The sequence below is a fragment of the Bactrocera neohumeralis genome, unplaced genomic scaffold (genome assembly GCF_024586455.1).
Source record: "Bactrocera neohumeralis isolate Rockhampton unplaced genomic scaffold, APGP_CSIRO_Bneo_wtdbg2-racon-allhic-juicebox.fasta_v2 ctg2270, whole genome shotgun sequence".
Classification (NCBI taxonomy): Eukaryota; Metazoa; Arthropoda; class Insecta; order Diptera; family Tephritidae; genus Bactrocera; species Bactrocera neohumeralis.
Window position 1 is genome coordinate 11652 of NW_026090058.1, and position 7947 is coordinate 19598.

The 7947-nt window shown below is 37.9% G+C and overlaps 1 non-coding gene across 1 annotated transcript; it reads left to right on the forward strand.

The window, feature by feature from the left end:
- The first annotated feature begins 6008 nt into the window (after window positions 1-6008).
- Window positions 6009-6217, forward strand: LOC126766721 (small nucleolar RNA U3). Its single transcript, XR_007668945.1, has one exon. It is a non-coding gene; the product is annotated as a small nucleolar RNA U3 (small nucleolar RNA).
- Window positions 6218-7947: the final 1730 nt, after the last annotated feature.

Sequence of the window (7947 nt, forward strand, 5' to 3'; positions counted from 1 at the left end):
GTCCGCCAACTCTCTTAAACTGTACATATTAAATCGGTCACTCTACTAAGCCATGTGCTGAAATCTTTAATGCTGGGATATGGATGTACCAGCGATGAGTTTTTTGGCCACTGGAGTTTCTTGGTCATGGGCAGTTTTTTTACAAGCTCCTCCAACAACGTCAGGTTTACAAGTCAATGCTTGCAACGATTGCCTACTCTTTTCACAATTTTGGAGTTACTTAATATAAGCTTAAAATGTCCCAATGTTCGGTCAGGCTAACAAACTTGTTGAAGAAATTCCGTTCCGATTGCATTCACTTTTTCTCTGGAAAAAGTTGTATCATTAATGCAAACTTCTTCGAATGTCATTAAAAAAGCGCCGTTGACGTTTCTTCTTCGCGAACTTCCTCTGTCTGGTCGTCTATACTAATATAATAAAGAGGAAAGATTTGGTTGTATGTTTGCAATTAATAGGCTCCGAAATTACTTGACCGATTTGAAAAATTTGATCACTATTGGGAAGCTACACTGTGGTGAACATAGGGTGTATTAAATTTAAAAAAAAAGTTAGAGATTCAAACTTAAACTTCAATAATGTAAGCCAAGGTGTGAAAAATGAAAAAAACTGTTGTTTATAGAACAAAGTAATGTACTACACATGTGCAAATAATATAATATATCTACAAAAAATGTCGCGACAGCATATGTCTAACTATTATAGTTTTATCACAATAAGTATAGTTATCATTTTTAAAAAATATATGTATATACATGCCATCGCTATAAAAGCTCCTTTATTTATAGTTTGGAATTAATCATTATTAAGACAAATTTGAGTCAATACCATTATATAACTTTTTGAATTATTCAATTTGGACAGTCCATTCGAAAGATATCACAAGTTTAAAATTGTAAGCTATTTGAAAAATGTCGAACGGTCGCCGCTCAAGCTGCTTGGTTAGGCTACACCAGAATGGAGCAACTCGACAGGCAAAAGTTTTTAGCATATTTACTGTCAAATCGAGCAGGTTCGAGCATTTGAACCGTTTAAAAATTTGAAGAGCATGAAAAAAGTGTAAAATTAGTACTATTTATTCAGACGGCTGCACTTTTAATACAAATAGATAATATATATATAATCGTTTCAAGGATTACTGATTTCAATAATTTTCCAAAATATTCATTGAGCTAATTGAGGATACTAATTTCAGTAAAAGATACCTACACATATGTACATATGTCAACAACTCTTATTAAAATATTAGCTGTAAACATACCTACTATTCCAGCATACCTTCGAGATGCCAAGTAATAATGATAAACGATGTAGGTGTCATTGGGGTACTGGAGTGGAGTCAATGTACAGAAATAAAGTGTTTTTTCATTTGAAGAAACATATGTATGGTACTTCTTTATATATAACAAGTAAGGAAAGGCTAAGTTTGGGTGCAACCGAACATTTTATACTCTTGCAACCTTAAAGAATCAAAGACAGGGAAATGCTTCATATAGAGTAAAGTCAGCCGGAGGTTCGAAAATCCTGATTGTAGTCATATAAGGGCTCTGCCAAGTTTTCACTAAAATGTATCTATTTTAGGCACAAAGATACACTGTTATGAATAAAACATCCTTTTTTATTTTCATTGATATATACATATATTTATTGACTGATATTCGCGGTACAAAGTCGCCTCGAAGTTGGAAAATCTTTATGTTCAGTATATGTTGGTCAGTTTCATCCCATTTTTGACATACAGACATGCCATTATAAAAGAAGGATTATCCATGAATTTCAATTATATGTATATCTCACACATTGACCGACCTTTTCGATCATAAGTAAACTATTCGGTACCTAGGGGCTTGAACAGATTTGGTTGGATTTAAAAAATTTTTGACCATAAGGTGGAGCACACTAAAGACATTATTGGTGCAAAATTGTATACCGTTATATTAATTCCTTTTTGGTTTGTGTACTGGAAACTGAACGAATCAAGTGGAATTTAAAATTGTGCTATATGGGAAGTAAGCGTGGTTATTGTATATAAAGACTTATCATACCATCCTGGGGCAAGTTTGTGGGTCTCTGGCGCATTTAGTTATTGATTTATCGTGCTTTTAGCAGTTTTGAACAGTACCGTTATATGGGAGTGAGCACTGTTTTCATCCAATTTCGTCCATTTTCGCAAAGTAGATAGGAGTTCTTATAATATTCGATTAGTTTCAGGTGAATAAAACTGTAATACTCTGTAGCAACTGGTTGCAAGTGTATAAAAAGTACGTGTCACGTTGTTTGTCCGCGATGGACTCCTGAACTACTGAACCGATTTTAGTAAAATTTAGCACACTGTGTCTAGTTCGAACCAACTTAGAAGATAGGATAGTAAAAACAAATCATAAATAAAAAATACAGTGAAAGCTCTTTAAATAGACGCTCTGTTAAGCGGACAACTTTATTAACTGGACAGAAAGGCTAGTAACCAGACATTGAGAAATCAGTCTTAAATTCGTAATTTTTTTCCAAAAAATTTATTTGTATGAACATATTCAAAATTATACCTCAAGTACAATCCCTTGAATTCTTATACTGACAAAAAGGTTTTCGCCTTTATTCGTAAGTAACATTTTCACTGTATTGAATAGTTTATTCATATAATAGTATAAAATGTATACCACAGCAACGCAGGGCCGGATCCCCTAGTGTATGTATAAATTCCACCGCTATGAAAGTCGCGCAGTCGATGCACTGCGCAGCAGTCGTCTCTAGAATAAAATGGATTTGGCTACATTATATTGTAGTTCTTTCAGATCTAAATCCGTTTTTTAGTTTATCATTAAATAATACTTGTATATTGTAACTTTTTACTATCCAAACAGCTTAGCGACTCATCTTCTTATAATTTTTCAATTACATATTAATAGATTTTAAGCAAATAATTTGGTACAATTGAACTTTTTTGTCATTTCAAAATGCCCAAAAGATCTAGATCTCAACTTTCAAGAAATAGTTCCCAGGCGAGGGTATCAAAAACAAGCTGTGATGGAGAATCTTCATCAAAAACTGAAAATCGTCTTCCGAATCGAAGAAAATAAGCATCGCAATCGCGTGCCGGAGAGTCGAGTATCAAGCGCTCGCAGATCCTTATTCAACAAAATTTAGGGAATTCTAAAGTACGCGCACGGAGTCAAATATCGAACGATCGCAGTGGCTTGCTGAACAAAATTTCAGAACCTCTCAAGTACGCGCTCGAGAGTCGAGTACGGACCGTGTGCAGAGGCTTGAAGAGCAAAATATTAGAAATATATAAACTTGCACTAAGGACTCGAGCTCCGACCGTTCCCAACGCCATCATGATCAGAGAGAAAGACAACGGACATCAACAACTAGAGGTCGCAATTGTTCACTCATACTTATGGTTGCCTTAGTATAAGTGAAAATGGCAATCCCAGACAGTGGTAAGACAGCACCATCGAAAACTTCATCGTTGCCGTTTAAATCTTGCATTGGTCTGCACTCATCTCAAATTATAATTGAACTTTTTAGCTTCAAAACAAACGTTTATTTATTTATTTCATACCTGTTATATATCGCCAAGTATACAACTTTATGTATGAACATGAAGAAATACTGAAAGAACTTGGGAAAAATGCAACGACAACTACACCAAACATAATTCCGTGGGATTTGAAGGCCTTCGCGAAATAATAGGAAAGCAAAACAACTAACCAGAAGGGTAGTGCACTGCTTAAACCTTCTGCTGTGTTAGACGTTGTCCCGCGGTACACAACGACAAAGCACTTCTTTACGAAGAATATGTGTAGCTTCATTATTGACGTAGAAGAACCTCAATTCGACCAACGGACTGGCGGGGTACGATATACATATGTATATACTCAGAGTGATTACCTGGCTATATTGATAAAAATCAGGAAACTCACGCAAGGACTACACAGAAGCGCATGTCGCCAAAAAGTGCAGTCCAAAGGGTGGAAGATTGAAACACTTGACGAGAAACTTTTCCAATTTATGTTGACGTAGATCATCAGTCCGACCAGTTGTTAGTACGCATTTCCAAAGCCTGCGAAGCCGCTATGATCAGAAGCAAGCAATCTGTCAAAAGAAAGCCGGTATACTGGTGAAGCATCGAAATCGATTTACGAAGTGAGCTCCAAAAAATCGACAAGTGTCAGCAATACTTCCAGCTTCAAAATGTTGTGCGACAAAGTAGAAAACTCCTGGGACGAGGCGTATAAAATAATGAAGAAATAGAAAGGGCAAGAATAAGCACCGACCTGTCCCTAGTTGCTTAGAAATGTGGTAGGAACGCTTTTCCCTGAGCAAAGCCAAGAAGGCGGAAGTCTACTTCTTGAAAAAGAAGAGATCACAGACACAATACAAGTATATGATATGGAAGTGCCGAAAGCTGCTTAACGGTTCGGTAATTCTAAAGCACCAGACCTGGATGAAGTCCCGAACAGGGTCTTGAAGCACAACGCAAAACCACTTATGGTGATATTTACACGATGATACGAAAAGGAATTTATTCCTAAGATAGGGAAATGCAACGACTAGTGATAGTACAGAAGGTAAATAAAGCAGTAGGAGAACCATCGTGTGAGAGTTCTTATTGCCCATTATGAATGATTGATACAATGGGTAAAATGCTTGAGAGGATATAATCTGTGTCCGAAAATAAAGTCACCTTGTAGGGGAGGCCTGTAGCGTATTCAACAACAAATACGGCTTCCTCAGGAAACGCTCTACCCTTGACGAAATTAAAAAGCTCAGTTTCAGAGAGTACATGCATAGGTACGGTCACAACAATGGAGTTACTTAGTTCTAGTATGGTAGCAGGACCAAAAATGCAGAGCATATATTTTTCTACTGTTTGAGACTTATGTACAACAGAGCGGAAGGATCTGGAGATGGAAGTGGTAGGCCGAATAACACCAGATAATAATTGCAAATAAGCTAATGGGCCCTGCGATGTAATGCTTAGCGGCGCAAGGCCTTTCCACAAAGCTACAAATAGTAAAAGCTTCATGGTGTTATGAGTTACATTTTGTGTTTAACGCTATTTAAATACAAGACAGTAAAGATTTTTAGACTCCAACATAATTTTTTTAAATGCACAATATATAAACTATATCAGAAAGCACAACAGTAATTTTTTAAACAAAAAATGAATAATACTCTCCAAATTTAAGGTAACGGAGTTCTCACTGGGTGCCCTTTGTTTCGTGCTCACTTACATAGTCCTGCCATGATGAACACTGCCATAAACGAAAGGTTTTTACATCATTTATGATCCGCAAGATTAACTTACCACAGTGCCTCAGCCAGTCTCTTCGGCATTAGAAAATTTAATTATACGATTATACGGTTTTTTATTATAATTATTGAAGTTATTCTTCTTATACGAGTTCGGAAAAGGTTGCGATAGATTTAGGTTGCACAACCTTGGTCAATATGAATCTACGCAACCTTGCTCAATATCAATCTACGCAACCCCTTGCTCAATATGAATCTACGCAACCTTGTCTGCGAAGATGTTCGAGCAGCAAGCGAAGCGGTGACAATCGGTGATCGTTTGTTCGTTTCTTTCGGCACAGCTCGGCTTTTCTACCAACAACACAATGTTGCCATGCTTATGCTGTTGTTGTTTTTGAAGAACAATGTTTAAATTTTTGGTAGGTGACATATTCAATTAAAAAGAAATTCTGTTGGGATTCGAACCTACGTACCTACGTGCTCGTCGTAACTTTTGAAGCGCTTACCACCTAGACCACCATTGACACTTGTATTGCATTGTCCTAATTATGGTTTGGTTATGCATGAAAGAAATATACAATGGATCGCCGATTGTTACCTCTTTCCTTGCTGCTGCTGCGCATATGTATGTTTGTATGCTTGCTCATTATTGAAGTTATACTGCTGTTTCTTTCCTTTGTCTTTCATTTCTGCGAATTCTCAACTATTTTATGTGCCCTTTTGTTGAAATACCCTGCGTTGGTCTTTGAAAAATTAGGACTATACTTCACTTCAGAAATGATCCTGTGAAGTACGGTCTTCATTTACATTTTTTGGAAATCGACCCACGATGACGAAGTATTTTCGTTTTATCTGACAGCGTGAGGTTAAGAAGTTCATTTCTAACTTTGTCATATGGCATATTAGAAATGATGTTTCTTCGAAAATCATTCGCTTACAACGGATAAAACGACTTCTGAGTGGTGATTCTAATGAATGAATTCCTTTTGGTTGAAACGCTCTGCATTGGCCGTTGAAAAGTTAAGACTATACTTCTCAGTATCATTCATTTCTTCAAAGAAATTAATGACATTTAGAAATGTGCATATTTGCATTATTTCGTTGTCATTTCCATATTCGTAGCAATAGAATTTCTATATCATAAGTAAAGTAATGGCCGCCGATTGTCACCCCATGCCGCTGTAGCAGCTTCGCCTACAAACATGCGTAAATATGTATGTATGTATACGTATGATCGTGAATACATATCGACGCAGGTTTTTGCGAGAAGCACCAGAAAGTTGTGCAATTTATGATTTTTAGCTTTTGCCATCGTCGCGAAAAGACGACTTGTTGGCAAAGGCATGCTCGGGGAGATAATAAATTATAATAAATTTATAAAATGTGAATTTAAGTTTTCTAGTTTTCTTTCATACAAAATGATATGCATTTCTTGGAATATCACTAAGAAGTATAACTTCATCCGCGCGTAGGGACTCCACGCACCTTTTTTTTAATTATACGGCTTATGCGAAAAATTGAACATCTATTCAACTCCTTTCACAGAAAGATCGAACAAAATGTGATGGCAATCAAATGCTTCGGGAAAACGTTTCTCTTCATTAGTGGCTCTGACGAAATTTTTACCGTCGTCGCTACGAATTCTCACAGGTATACCGCGACGGTTGATAAAACCTAAAATAACAAGAATACATACGTCTGTTGAAAGCTCGGCAGCAACTCCTAGGTGAATCGCTCGCGTAGTTCTTCTTTACTGTCGTAGACACCGCTTACGCGATTAAAACCGATTTAACAACAGCGCACCAGTCGTGGCGCCAACTGGATATTCCAAAGGAAGCCAGGTCCTTCTCCACCTGCTCCTTCCAACGGAGTGGATGTATTCCTCTTCCTCTGCTTCCCCGGCGGGTACTGCGTCGAATACTTAGCTGGAGTGTTTTCGTCCATTCGGACGACATGACCTAGCCAGCGTAACCGCTGTCGTATATCTAATACACCTCATCGTTCCATTGAATGCGACATTCGCCGTGGCCAACGCACAAAAGACCATAAATCTTTCACAGAACATTTCTCTCGAAAACTCGCAACGTCGACTCATCAGCTGTTGTCATCGTCCAAACCTCTGCACCATATAGCTGGACGGGAATAATGAGTGACTTATAGAGTTGTGTTTGTGTTAGTCGAGAGAGGACTTTACTTCTCAATTGCCTACTCAGTCCTTAGTAGCACCTGTTGGCAAGAGTTATCCTGCGTTGGATTTCCAGGCTGACATTGTTGGTGGTGTTTGTACTGGTTCCAAGATAGACGAAATTATCTACGACTTCAAAGTTACGACTGTCAACAGTGACGTGAGAGCCAAGTCGCGAGTGCGACGACTGTTTGTCTGATGACAGGAAATATTTCGTCTTGCCCTCGTTCACTGCCAGACCCATTTGCTTTGCTTCCTTGTACTGTCTGGAGAAAGCAGAACTAACGGCGCGGGTGTTGAGGCCGATAATATCAATATCTTTCGTCAATATCTTACGTCAGTTTACGCAGCCGTATTAGTTTTGCCGGTATACCGAGTTCGGACATCGCGGCATAAACGCAGCTCTTTTTCGTGCTGTCGAAAACAGCTTTGAAATCGACGAAGAGGTGGTGTCTCTCGATTCTCCTTTCACGGGTCTTTTCCAAGATTTGGCATATGGTGAATATCTG